Raw genomic sequence first — 12,103 nt, 5'->3', positions numbered from 1 at the left:
GGCATAAGTTTGCTTTTGCTTCTGGTATTTGCGCGGACAGGCATTTTAGGTGGTAATATTGTCCTATGTACAGGACTAGACAATAAAAACTGGCCAAAACGAATCATCAGCTGAAAACGGCGATCGCGAAGGCTTGGTATTTCAAGTGACTTCAGAGCGGAGCTGTAATCTACATATTTGTCGCAAAGAATGATCTTTACAGCTCGTTTCTGGATCCCCTCCAAATCATCACTTAAGTAATCTATGTGATGAACTTGTGGGCCCCAAACGGGACATGCATATTCAAGGATGGGTCGAATAAAAGTGAGGTACGCTGTTTTCAGCTGATACACTGGAAAACCTAGGCGGCGCATCGCCACCAGTGTCCGCATAGCATAATGTCCCTTCTTAACCAGCTCTTGTACATGAATAAAGAACGAACAGTCCACACTAAAGGTGACGCCCAAGATAGTCGCACACGAAGCAGAAGGGAACAAAGTCGCGGGGTAGGTAAAATCGCGTTTAAGTGGGTTGAACCTCAAAACCTTTGATTTATTCTCATTAATTTGAAGACTGTTCGCAGTACACTGTAATTTAAACTGATCGAAAAAATTTGGGTCGAACTGGGCTACAGCTTGCGAATCCTTTACGTTGTATTTAAGAAGCGCAGACAAATCATCGACGAATTTAAAACGATCGTCAAAGTCAGAAAGTACATAGTTGATAACAGCCAGGAAAAGAAGAGCTGCTAATTTGGTACCTTGTGGGGCGCCACATGTAATTTCCACCCATTCCGATTCAATATCACCGGGAAAAAGGGCGTACACTTTTTGATACCTGTGACGTAAGAAATCAACTACTAATTGGAGGATGTGCTTACGGGCACCCATTGACTTGAGATTCTGGGTGGCAAGAGGGTGCTTAATCAAATCAAATGCATTTCGGTAGTCCACCAGAAGTAAATCTACAAACGAGCTTCCAAACTCCAACCATTCAACTACTAGGTGATAAAGCCGTACTAAATAAACAGACGTGCTGCATCCCTTCAAGCAACCATACTGGAAGGGGTCAAGTGACGGTGAAATGTCCGTGAGAAGTTCACGATATATGAAAGATTCTGCAACTTTAGCAAACAGACATTAAATAAGCAATCATAGCAAAAACATACAACAAGTAATAATATAAATGAATAAATAAATCTTAAAGAAATTAAGAAATTAAATAAACAATCAATACAAACAAACATACAATAGGTATTAATGTAAATTAATAAATAAATCTTAAAAAGAGTGGAGCTTAAATTGAATATGCAAATCAAGCTTGAAACGAACAAAAATCACCACAAACAAGAGTTTGGGTATGACCTCCTTCTCTCACTGTAAAAGTCTAAAACCAACTGCGTCATTGGAGCTTTACTGAAAACTATATGCGTCTTGAACAGTATTGGGAAATATAAACAACATCAAATTGAACATTTGATGAATAATAATATCAATTGTTGAAAGAACCATCAGTTCAAGAATTTATTTCAATGTAATTGTATTTTTATTTTCAATACTGTAAAAACTGTAAAAGAAAATATTTGTAATATAATCCGTTTTCAGTTAAGTGCCAATGACGCAGTAGGCTTTTGGTTTTTATTTACAGTTAGGAAAGTAGGCAGTATCCAAATACTTTTCTGTAGGGAAACTTTATTCGTCTTTAACAACTTTAAAAAGAGCTAGTAAATTAAACTGAATATTTTATGTATAATGATATTAATTGCTGAAAACTCATCAGTTCAAATTTTACTATAATTCTAATGTTTATTTTCAAATGCTTAATGTTTAGTTCAAAATTTTACTATAATTTTAATGTTTATTTTCAATATTAAGTACAAAAGAATACAATTGTCATAAAATTGGTTTTCAGTAAAGCGCCAATGACGCAGTAGGTTTTAGACTTTTACAGTGAGAGAAGGAGGTCATACCCAAACTCTTGTTTGTGGTGATTTTTGTTCGTTTCAAGCTTGATTCGCTCATCTGTTAGCTATCAGATACGTTATATAGAGTTTTATTCCGTGTTCATCTTTTTACAAGTTCAGGTTTCGCTAAAGCTTGATGAAATGGGCATTTCCTTCAAACTCGCTCTCTGTTTTAGGCCATAAGCCACTCTGCAATGTTTTGGTCTTTAAAATAGCAACGTGTGGCATATCTGTCTCCAATAGTTTTGGCTTCGCTGGAGTATCAGTTTTGTCACAGAAAATATGCTAACGTTGCAGTTTCTTGAAACTTGGCAAGTGACATTTATTTAGTTTCACAGATTTGTCAAGAAATCGCAAAGAAGAATTAGTCACTGTGCTACAGCAGGCATATAGACGTAGCTTGGGATTTTATTGGGGACGGGATTTGCAATGCTCACACATGTCCCTTAACTGCCTCCAGAAGCAGGTCAGAGCGTATTGGTATTGATGAGATATGTCCATTTATTTGCTCCTTACGACCTAGGGATTTAAGTTTATAGACTTTTGGCTACCTCAAGGCTTATATCCACGAACTTAAATTCATTTCTTTAAATTTACACCAAGGGAGATTAAATCACGGATTTCACTGGGTGATTTTTGGAAGCTGGCTAGCTAAGCTGGCTATTTTCACCCAAACTTGGCTTTATGTACACCTCTGATAGTATTCCAGAGGAAAAATAAGTTTCTTATAGAGGCACTGCCTTTCCGTCCTTGCTCTCCTAGTCATTTTTCTATCAAAATAAACCGGTTGAATTTACATATAAATTTCCGAGTTGAACTTGCATACATAATCGAAAAAATAAAGGGAAGATATTCTATGCCCCATTCGGGAATAGAGGTTAATGCATGGACGACTATAAAATGCTTGAGAAAGCATAAGTTTCAAATGCTTATAACTCATGAAATTTTCGTCACCCTAAAGGTGAACAAAATCTTTACCGCTCTGTCTTATTATAGAGTTGATGAGGTATAGATGCTCGCAAATGGTAGAGCATTAAGTGACTTTCTATGCTAACTATATATAATTAGTTAATCATGTAAATAATTTTCTATGCTAACTGGTTAAGTGACGTTGCGTTAAATATAACCTCTTACACTTAAAGAAGTCATTTCACACTTAGACTGAGGTAAAAATCGATCAATGCATCACAAGCATCGACTGAAATCCTTACATTCATCATTATGACTTTAAAAATATAAAAACATAGAAAGAAGATCGCGATTCAAGGCATGATCATGCCACTATCTATTTTGTAGGCACAATTGCGTGCATGTCTAAAAAGAGTGCAAATCAAGGCCAGGGAAGAAGGATTTTTGCTCAAAAAGAGAGCAAGTCCAAATTTACCCCTCTCACTGAGTTGACCACTCCTAAGTTGTTTACAAAAAAATTAATAAGTTATCCCGCGATCATTAAACATATTGGCTTTAAATTTTTCAAATGTAGTTAAAATAAAGTCAGTAGGGCTCCCTACTTAAATAAACCTCTAAATAATGAGTTAGATAATGATTCTTGGTTTATAGTTAAAAGCTAATGCTCTGCTAGAAAGTTGCATATGTTAATTTGGATCGCTTGGACCATTAACTCAACTATAGTTGACTTCATCAAATATTTAGATAAAGTTTTGTCTCCAGTTAGTCCAAGTGTTTTGAAATAAATGTTAGAGGTCCAAGTAGCTAGTCACGAACTATAGCTGACTTCACTGTAGTTAAGTCAAGTACCGTATCGTAGCAGCAAAAACAAAAATTTGTGAACATACTTTTATTCGCACAAAATAATTATTCTTCTTCCTCCACTGGATTTTCTCCTTCTTTCATATTCTTCTTCCAATTTTTGTATGAAATAAGTTGTTTTCTGGGAATATTCCTAAACAGTGGATAGCTTCTTATTTGGCTAATGTACTGGTTTGCTTTAAGTACATTAAGTTTGAGTATATTAATGTGAATAAATGTGAATGAGACAAGAGTTTTGAGAAGGGGATATTTTAGATCATGTGAATCAGTGAAAATAGCCTTTCTGGGTAGTTTAACCCAACAACACAAAAGTGCAAATTTAAATTTGCTACTGTGCCAAAATAACATCAATAGCTTGCCAAAATGATAATTCAATTTCAATTCAGTTTTATTTATTACAAAATTATATAACACATAACATCAATCCAACTGGCTACCCAAAGAAAGACATAAAAGCACTTGATACTGGGTGACCACATATATAACAATCTCTTAACAAACAAATATCTTAACAAACGAACAAAACAAACAAAAAATGGAAATAAATAATAATAAATAAACAACCAAATTATGACCAATCTCTAATCATAAAAAAAGAAAAAAAAATCATCTATGAACCAAGATCCAAAAGTAAATTTTTAATTTTTCTTTTAAACAAACCAAGTTGCTGCTCCACCCAAATGCTTACTGGAAGAGAATTCCAAACCTTAGGACCTATATACCTGACAGAAAAACCTACTCTAGTTCTATTTCTGTATTCAGTGACTAGATTATCAGCATTGCGGGTACTCTAACTATGAAGTGATTTATTTTCTCTGTAACAACCATGAAATACCTCAGGACTGATACAATTCCAACACTGATACGAGAATATTCCTCCTTGGTAGCCACGAAGTTGCCCGACATTAAGCACTTTAAGTTTATTATAACATGCCTCAGTTTCATTGACTTTTTCCAAGTATCCACCAATAAGTCATATAGCTTTGTTTTGAAGAATTTGTACTCGTTTAAAATTTGAATAAAAGTTGCTTGACCACAACACACATCCATATGAAATGTATGGCATTATATAACAATAATAAAATTTGTGGTGGTAAAAAATTCTTAAAATTTTGAATTGCTCCAACGCTTTGTGCCACTTTCGGCGCAACAATATCGCTACATCGTTTCCATGAAAGATTGTAATCTAGATAGAAACCAAGGTATGGCGTTTCGTCCACTTGTTTTAATGGCTCTTTTGCAACCAAATTTTTTTCGTTAATGTCCTGGGCCTAACCTACACTTGAATATAAGATAAAACCAGTTTTCGTAATATTAAATGAGAGTAAGCTTAAACTAGTAAAAATATGGAAACTTTTAAAAACATTATTAACCTTCAAAATCAAACTATGTAAATACCGATCAGAAAATGTTAATGCAGTGTCATCAGCAAACGAGGTGAGACAAAAATCTGGCAGATAAAACCTCGTCGTATCAACATATACCAAATACAGTAGAGGACCAGGCACCGAGCCTTATGGGACTCCACAAGCCACAGGATATGGAGCAGAAGCGACACCATCAATCACAACATTAATAAACCTACCATTCAAATAATTTTCAAACCATTTTAGGTATGATCCTTTTATACCTATATATTCCAATCTTTGCAATAAAATACTAAAATCTACTGTATCAAAAGCTTTTTTTTAATCAACGAGGTGAGTAGCAGCATGACTAGTAGAGTGGCCTCTTCGAAAACCAAACCGCGTCTCACTTAATAGGGCATGCTTCATAAGATGACCATAAAGGCGCTGGTGGACCACTTTCTCTAGTATCTTGGAGAACAACGGCAATATTGAGATCGACCTCCAGTTACCCATATCTGACTTCAAACCTACTTTAAACAGAGGTATTACTTTAGCGTGTTTCAAGACATCTGGAAAGGTGCCTGTTGTCAGGGACTTGTTAATAACGTGAAGCAAAGAAGAAAGTAGATACATAATTGTAGCTTTAAATTTTCTTAGATCTATACCATCAATACCAGCAGAATTTGAGTTAATATTCTTAACAATTTTATAACCTCATCACTTGTACATTTTTTAAACCGAAACTCCAATCCTTCCCCTCGATCATCCACAAATTCATCTGATGATCGGCGACAACAACTTTATCACTTACAGACGTGCCATTAATCTTAATACAAGGAGAATGGCTTCAATTTTTTCTTCCCATGAATTCAATAATAACCTGCCACGTTGCCTTAGTATCACCCTTGTGCTCACTGAACTTTTCACTAAAATGCTTCTTTTTAGCATGGCGTCGCAGAAAGCTTACTCTCTTTCTTGCCTTTCTGAACTCCTCGAAATTAGTCGGATCCTGAGTATTTAAAGCTTGTTTGTATAGTAGATTTCTTTTATTTCTCTCACTTATATTTTTTTTCAGTTATCCATGGCTTTCGTGGTTCATCCTTCTTCTGTCTGACAGCTCGTAAAGGACACGTTTTATCATAAATTGGCTGTAAAATAGACATGAATTTATTGTTAGCAAGGGAAGAATCATCAGTTATTTCCAATAGAGTGTCCCAGCTGAGATAGCTCAGTTCCTCGGCAAATTTATTCAGGTTTTCTTTTTTAAGCGCACGTCTCATTACTCTGTTTGACCTAGCATATGCTTTTGAAAGACAAGTTAACTGAGTAATAACTGGAGGATTGTCTAAACCGGAGTACAAAACCGCATCTGCGTAGCTATGATTCAACTAAGCGGAACCAACGAAAACATTACCAATGAGAGTTGCAGAGTAAACTTATATACGAGCTGAAACATAAACTAAGGGGGTAAAGATCATTTGAAATCATATAAATAAAAAAAATCAAAATTATCAGCTGTAAGATTTAAGAGATATAGTTAAATCACCCATACGTATAAATTCCGATACTGTAGAAGAAATACATCGAAGCAGCCCATCAAAACCATCAATAAACTCATCCAGGCGAGCACTGGGTGGCTTATACACCATACTAATCAAGATCTTCTTTTTTCAAACTAGATTTCAAGAGAAAAACTTTCATTTTTACCTTCAATCCAAACCCCCAAATCATCTCTAATTACATACTTTAAATTTTTCTTTATTAAAAATCCCAATCCACCCCGGTTCATAGATGTCCGGTTCCTTACTTCAAAATAATAACCTGGAAAAAAATAAGCATAGAGAGATTGGCCAGAATTTAAAAATGTTTCACAAATACCTACAACGTTAAATTTAGAAGATTCTTCGATCAACTGAAGCAAATCAAAATATCCAGTAGTTAGATGGAAATTCCAAGAAAAAAAGGCAAAGAAAATTGCCCCTTCCTATTTCAGATGGTTTAATATACGAACTCTCACGGAGAGGTTTAAAATTTGCAACAGGCAAATCATTACGACCAACTTGGGCCTCCAAATGGTCCTCATTACGAAAAGGAATATTCATAAATCTTGCTAGAGATTGAACTTCATTCAACTTCACAAAGGAAAATAAAACTGACTTTCAACATAGCAAAGAAGAAAAAAAGCACAAAATAAATAAAACAAATGAAAGATCTAAGAAAAAAACCTGAATACACAACAAAAAAGGAAAAGAAACAGAGAAAAAAAAAATCCATAACTGACAAATAAACTTGACTCGAAGATTTAGAGGGTGTCCGTAAGTGATTTGATTCGCATGGGATTTACGTCACTTTGCTCTCGTTTGAAAATGCGGCCACGATCAGTCCAAACGTTCTTTGCACCAAATCGATCTCTGGCCCCTTCTAGTACCTATTTCTTCACTTTAGTAAGGTATTCACTAACGAAGATATCAGATTTTGCAAGTTTCGATTTTGCTTTATAAACTTTGTAAGCTATATCTTTGTTCCCGAATTTCACCAGAGCCGCCGTACTCGGTGTTTGTTTATTTGACGTGGCTTTTAAGAGTCTGAACCGATTCACCGCTAACACGTGTGTAGATGACACACTGCTGACTCCCATTCGTTGTATAACGTTGAGTACTGTTGAGCCTAGACGAGTCTCATGATTTAGCTTTGCACCAAAAAACACCAACGAATCAAGAAGTTTCTCCTGTTCCAAATAATCAATTTTTGCTCAAAACTCTCAATTCTACGCTCCAGAGACTGAACTGACTTTTCAAACTGTCTAAAAAATTGTGTACTTTTTTGAACTTCCCACTATACTCAAGGGTAATTGAGTCGTAAATTTGCGAAACAATCAGTTCCGTGTCAACTAAGTTTTGTTGTTTTGTGCCGGCTGATTCAGCAACTTTTTCTCGAACCTTTTTTCAATGACTTTAACAATGTCAGTACGAATTTTGTCCAGCTCCTGCTTGTGTGGAAACAAGTTGATTGTGGAGAGCTGAGGCATCGCTTGAAACAGTAGCCGTTTTACTCGAGACTTTCCGATCTCTTTTCCTGACAAATTCAAGGTAAATGTCTGGATTGCTCTCGTTTTCCGAAAGGCGTGATTTATGACCTTCTGTGTTCGCTTTGAGGCGTCGGCATAATTATCTTCAAAAGATACAAGATTCTCATCTATCAGTACATGAAAATCATGAGATCCATAGCAAAAAACGGTAAACTTAAGTATAGATTCTTTTGACTTCATAACATTTACAATACGATCTGGCCAAAGTGGATATCCCTTGAACTGCGCCAAAGCTAGGTCCCCTTTCTTGAACTCCAGCATTTTGAAAATAATTATCCAATATATATATATATATATATATATATATATATATATATATATATATATATATATATATATATATATATATATATATATATCATTTCGTTTTCTATCATCATTTCGTAAGAGAATGCCAAGAGGCCATAATTAGAAAAAAGAGTGCAATTCTGGTCCATGGAGAGAAAGAGTACAATGAGGTGAAAAAAAAGTACATCGCACATGAGAAAGTGCAAGTTGGCAACTCTGATCCAGAATCCGAAGCAAATGTTATGGATCGTGCCCTCATAAGCACCCATCATATGTAAAATTTTATACTAATTTTTTTTGCCTTTACTAGAGTCACTTAGTCACGTTGATTTGAATGTTGCGAACCATAATAAATCCCTAAAATATGTATCTTTTTATTTAATAAAAGACAGTCTATGTTTTCTATTAAATCTTATAAATATTTGTTTATGCCGCGTTATATTCAGAATGAATCATCTACGTGTTTCAAATGGTGCTCAAAAACACATTGCCATGGAAAAATCTTGAGTTTTTTTTATGTAAGATTAATGCACTTGGCTAACAGGAATATCCCTTGTCCGGAGAAGATATCTTTTTCTGCATAGGAGGTATTCAGGGGACTGCTGCTGGGTCCAAACACCAGTAAGATTAGATACAAAAAACTTTTTTCAAATGAAAGTAAAAAGAGCAACATTAAAACTCGAATCAAGCAGAAATTATTCCGTATGTGAAGGGGCTGCCCCCCTCAATAACTTTCTAAAGCTCGTAGCACTTTTAAAAAAGCTTCCTATTCTAATTAAACGGCTCTTGTGTTTCAGGAGTCGTCTAAAAAAAAAATACTACAAACAGTCAAACTTTAGTGTAAAGACCAAGGAATTGAGAAGGGGGGGGGACCTTTTTATATACGGAATAACTTCTGTTAGTTTTGAGTTTTAATGTTTTTTCTTACTTTCAATTAAAAAAATAAACTTGTTTTTATTTAATTTCTGATCGTTTTTTAAATAATGCCGTTAAATCTAGCTCACCCTCCATGAAGAATCCCCTCCCCTCATGGGAAACTCTTTCGTGGAAAGCTCCTCCCATCTAAAATGCGCCCCCCCCTGTAAAATTCCTTACAGACAATTTTATCCTTGCTGAAAATCCCCCTCCTCCTTCTAAAATGTCTTGCAAAAATTTCAGCCTGAAAAATTCTCCTTAGCATACTTTCATTTGAAAAAGACTTTAAGTTATATTCGTTTTTCCGATCACTCTGGAAATCTTCTTTCCATGGAATTATTTCCCAGAAATCCAAACACACTGAAAGTTTCCCCCAGCTAATTCTCCCGGACCATCTCAACATGCAAAATTGAACAGGAAAAGAAAAAACAAGAAAAAGAAAAAGAATTTCGTATAGGAATTCTGTCAAATCCCCCCTGTTTAAAATTTCTCCTGAAAAGCTCAACCCGAAAATTTCCCTCCACAAGGAAAATCATCCCCATGGAAAGCCACCTCAAGAGCAAAATCTACCGTCACCCGAGAAATATCTGTATACCTCCCAATAGCAAATACTATACGTAAACAATGGACAAATTTATGACTTAAAGACCTATCCCCAAAGGCAGGGTTGGGTCACGTTATCTCCAAAGGCATAGTTTTGGGACTTTTCAACTATGTTTAACAAAATGGCTATCTCAAAATTTTGATCGGATGGTTTTGCGAAAAAGGGGCGTGGTAAGAGTTGCCCTCCAATATTTTTGGTGACTTAACAAGGAGACTAGAAATTTTAATTACCGTTCAAATGAGCCATTATACGATATTATGTAGGGGACCCCCCCCCTCCAAAAAAATACCAAATAAAAACTCATCCATCATCTTTCTTCTGGAAAAAAAAAATACAAAATTCCAAATTTTTGCAAATAGGAGCTTGAAACTTCTACAGTAGGATTCTCTGATACGCTGAATCTGATGCTTGGATTGTCATCAGGATTCTTGGAGCTTTTAAGAGTGGTTCCTCCATTTTTTGAGAATCAGGCATATTTTCTCAGATTCGTAGCATATTATGGATAACACAGAACTTAATGAATCTTGTATATTTGGAATCAGCGTAATATTTCAATTGTTTTGATATGTTTATTGATATTAAAATTTCGTTTTTTAGAGTTCTTTTACTATTGAGTTTTGTCGCTCTTTATTTACAGTTCGTTACCATGGACTGTTTGAGGAACGTTTTGCTATACGATTTATAAAGATCGCTGTAGGGTTTGAGATAATCACTGAAATTCTGCATCGTTTGTAATCCATTTGGATGTTAAGGACAAGGTGAAATTCCCTGAGTATGGAATTATTCCCTTAGGATTTCCTTTGAAGGGTGAAAGAATTTTCTACGGGGATATTTTTTCATTGTCTCTTATGAGAGAATTTGATAGGAAATTTCGTGCTCAAAAGAAAATCCATATTCATTGAGAAAGAAGTAGATTGATCTGGGTTAGGAAGGGCTTTTTGTCCTGCAGTGCCGCAGTGGGATGGGTTTTGGCTTGGTAATACGGGGCCCGAATTTTGAAATCATCTGCATCAACTTGTTGCAGGATCCGGAATTTGAATTCTGTGAAGATATTGTGCGAAAACGCCTCCATATTAATCCAAAATCCTTAAGATTTCAACGTTTCAGAACAGTGGTTGGCGCACTAGACTCGTAATTAAACAGCCTTTGGGACGGAAATTTGATTCCTGATGTCGTCAATCATTGAATTGGGAACGAGGGTTAATAGTTTGACTCTCTAAGCCTATCCAGAGTCGACCCAGGTTAAATAATACCGGGAGAAATCCGGGGAAAATAAACGAGAAGTGTGTTTCCGATCATAAGATGGTTGGCCCCTACTCCCCATTACACTTCTTGGCTGAAGGGCCAGTAATTGGAGATCAGCACCACCGGTAGTGACTGCGAGGTCCAGTGTCAAATGTTTTGCCTTTTTTTTTACCATTAAAACTCTCAACTTTTCCGTGTTCAAATCCATAGAAAAAAGCGGATGTCTGAAGTGCATAGTGAAGTCACATAACAGCCTAAGACAGAAAATGTCTTTTAAAATATAAATAATTTCAAATGTTGAAATGATTAAAACATAAATACGTGTAATTGAAGAGCTTTTCTTTCAAGGAAACTCGATTCATTTGAATGAACCATTAACCGCGATAGTTGAAGCCGTATTTAAGTGGCTGTGTTTTGGCGTAAAAAGAATACTAAAGTATTTGCCTTAATTCACGTGAGTTCTACTGTCCATATAAATGAGACAGTGGAATCGCAAATTCAAATTTGCAATCAACAGAAAGCTGCTAGACTGATGATTGTGCTTCGGCAAGAGCTAACAAGACTATGAAAGCAATTCCCAGACCGCTTGTGGACAGTGCTCTTATCTATTGGTTTTAGCCCTAAGTTCAAACTATTACGGTCACGGCTCTTAAAGGTAACGAACTTGACTATTTCTCTTATTTCTCATATAAATAAATCCTTGGAGCAAATAATATTATTAAAAATACTGCCAGAACGACACTCCAGAAACAATAAATATTTTGCTGCGCCATAAGACAAGTAGTTTGCTGCGCCAAGTTGATTAGAATCATGGAGGTGAGGTTATTTCATGCTTATTTCCATTTTTCAGGCGATTTTCATCACAGTTTTTATGCTAGACTGTCTATCAAGCCAGTGTCGCT

The 12,103-nt window shown here is 35.6% G+C and overlaps 2 protein-coding genes across 3 annotated transcripts in view; one reads left to right on the top strand and one right to left on the bottom strand.

Annotated features, from left to right (window-relative positions):
• Positions 1–12,103, bottom strand: part of LOC148956787 (brachyurin-like) — a 625,076-nt gene that overhangs the window by 371,674 nt on the left and 241,299 nt on the right. The gene's annotated exons all lie outside the window — the stretch shown is intronic.
• LOC148956789 (monocarboxylate transporter 14-like) overlaps positions 1–12,103 on the top strand; it is a 113,640-nt gene that overhangs the window by 60,553 nt on the left and 40,984 nt on the right. The window lies entirely within an intron of this gene.

This window comes from Artemia sp. Qi Xiang Cuo, chromosome 1 (genome assembly GCF_049724085.1).
Source record: "Artemia sp. Qi Xiang Cuo chromosome 1, ASM4972408v1, whole genome shotgun sequence".
NCBI lineage: Eukaryota > Metazoa > Arthropoda > Branchiopoda > Anostraca > Artemiidae > Artemia > Artemia sp. Qi Xiang Cuo.
This window is presented reverse-complemented; position numbering and strand designations above follow the sequence as displayed.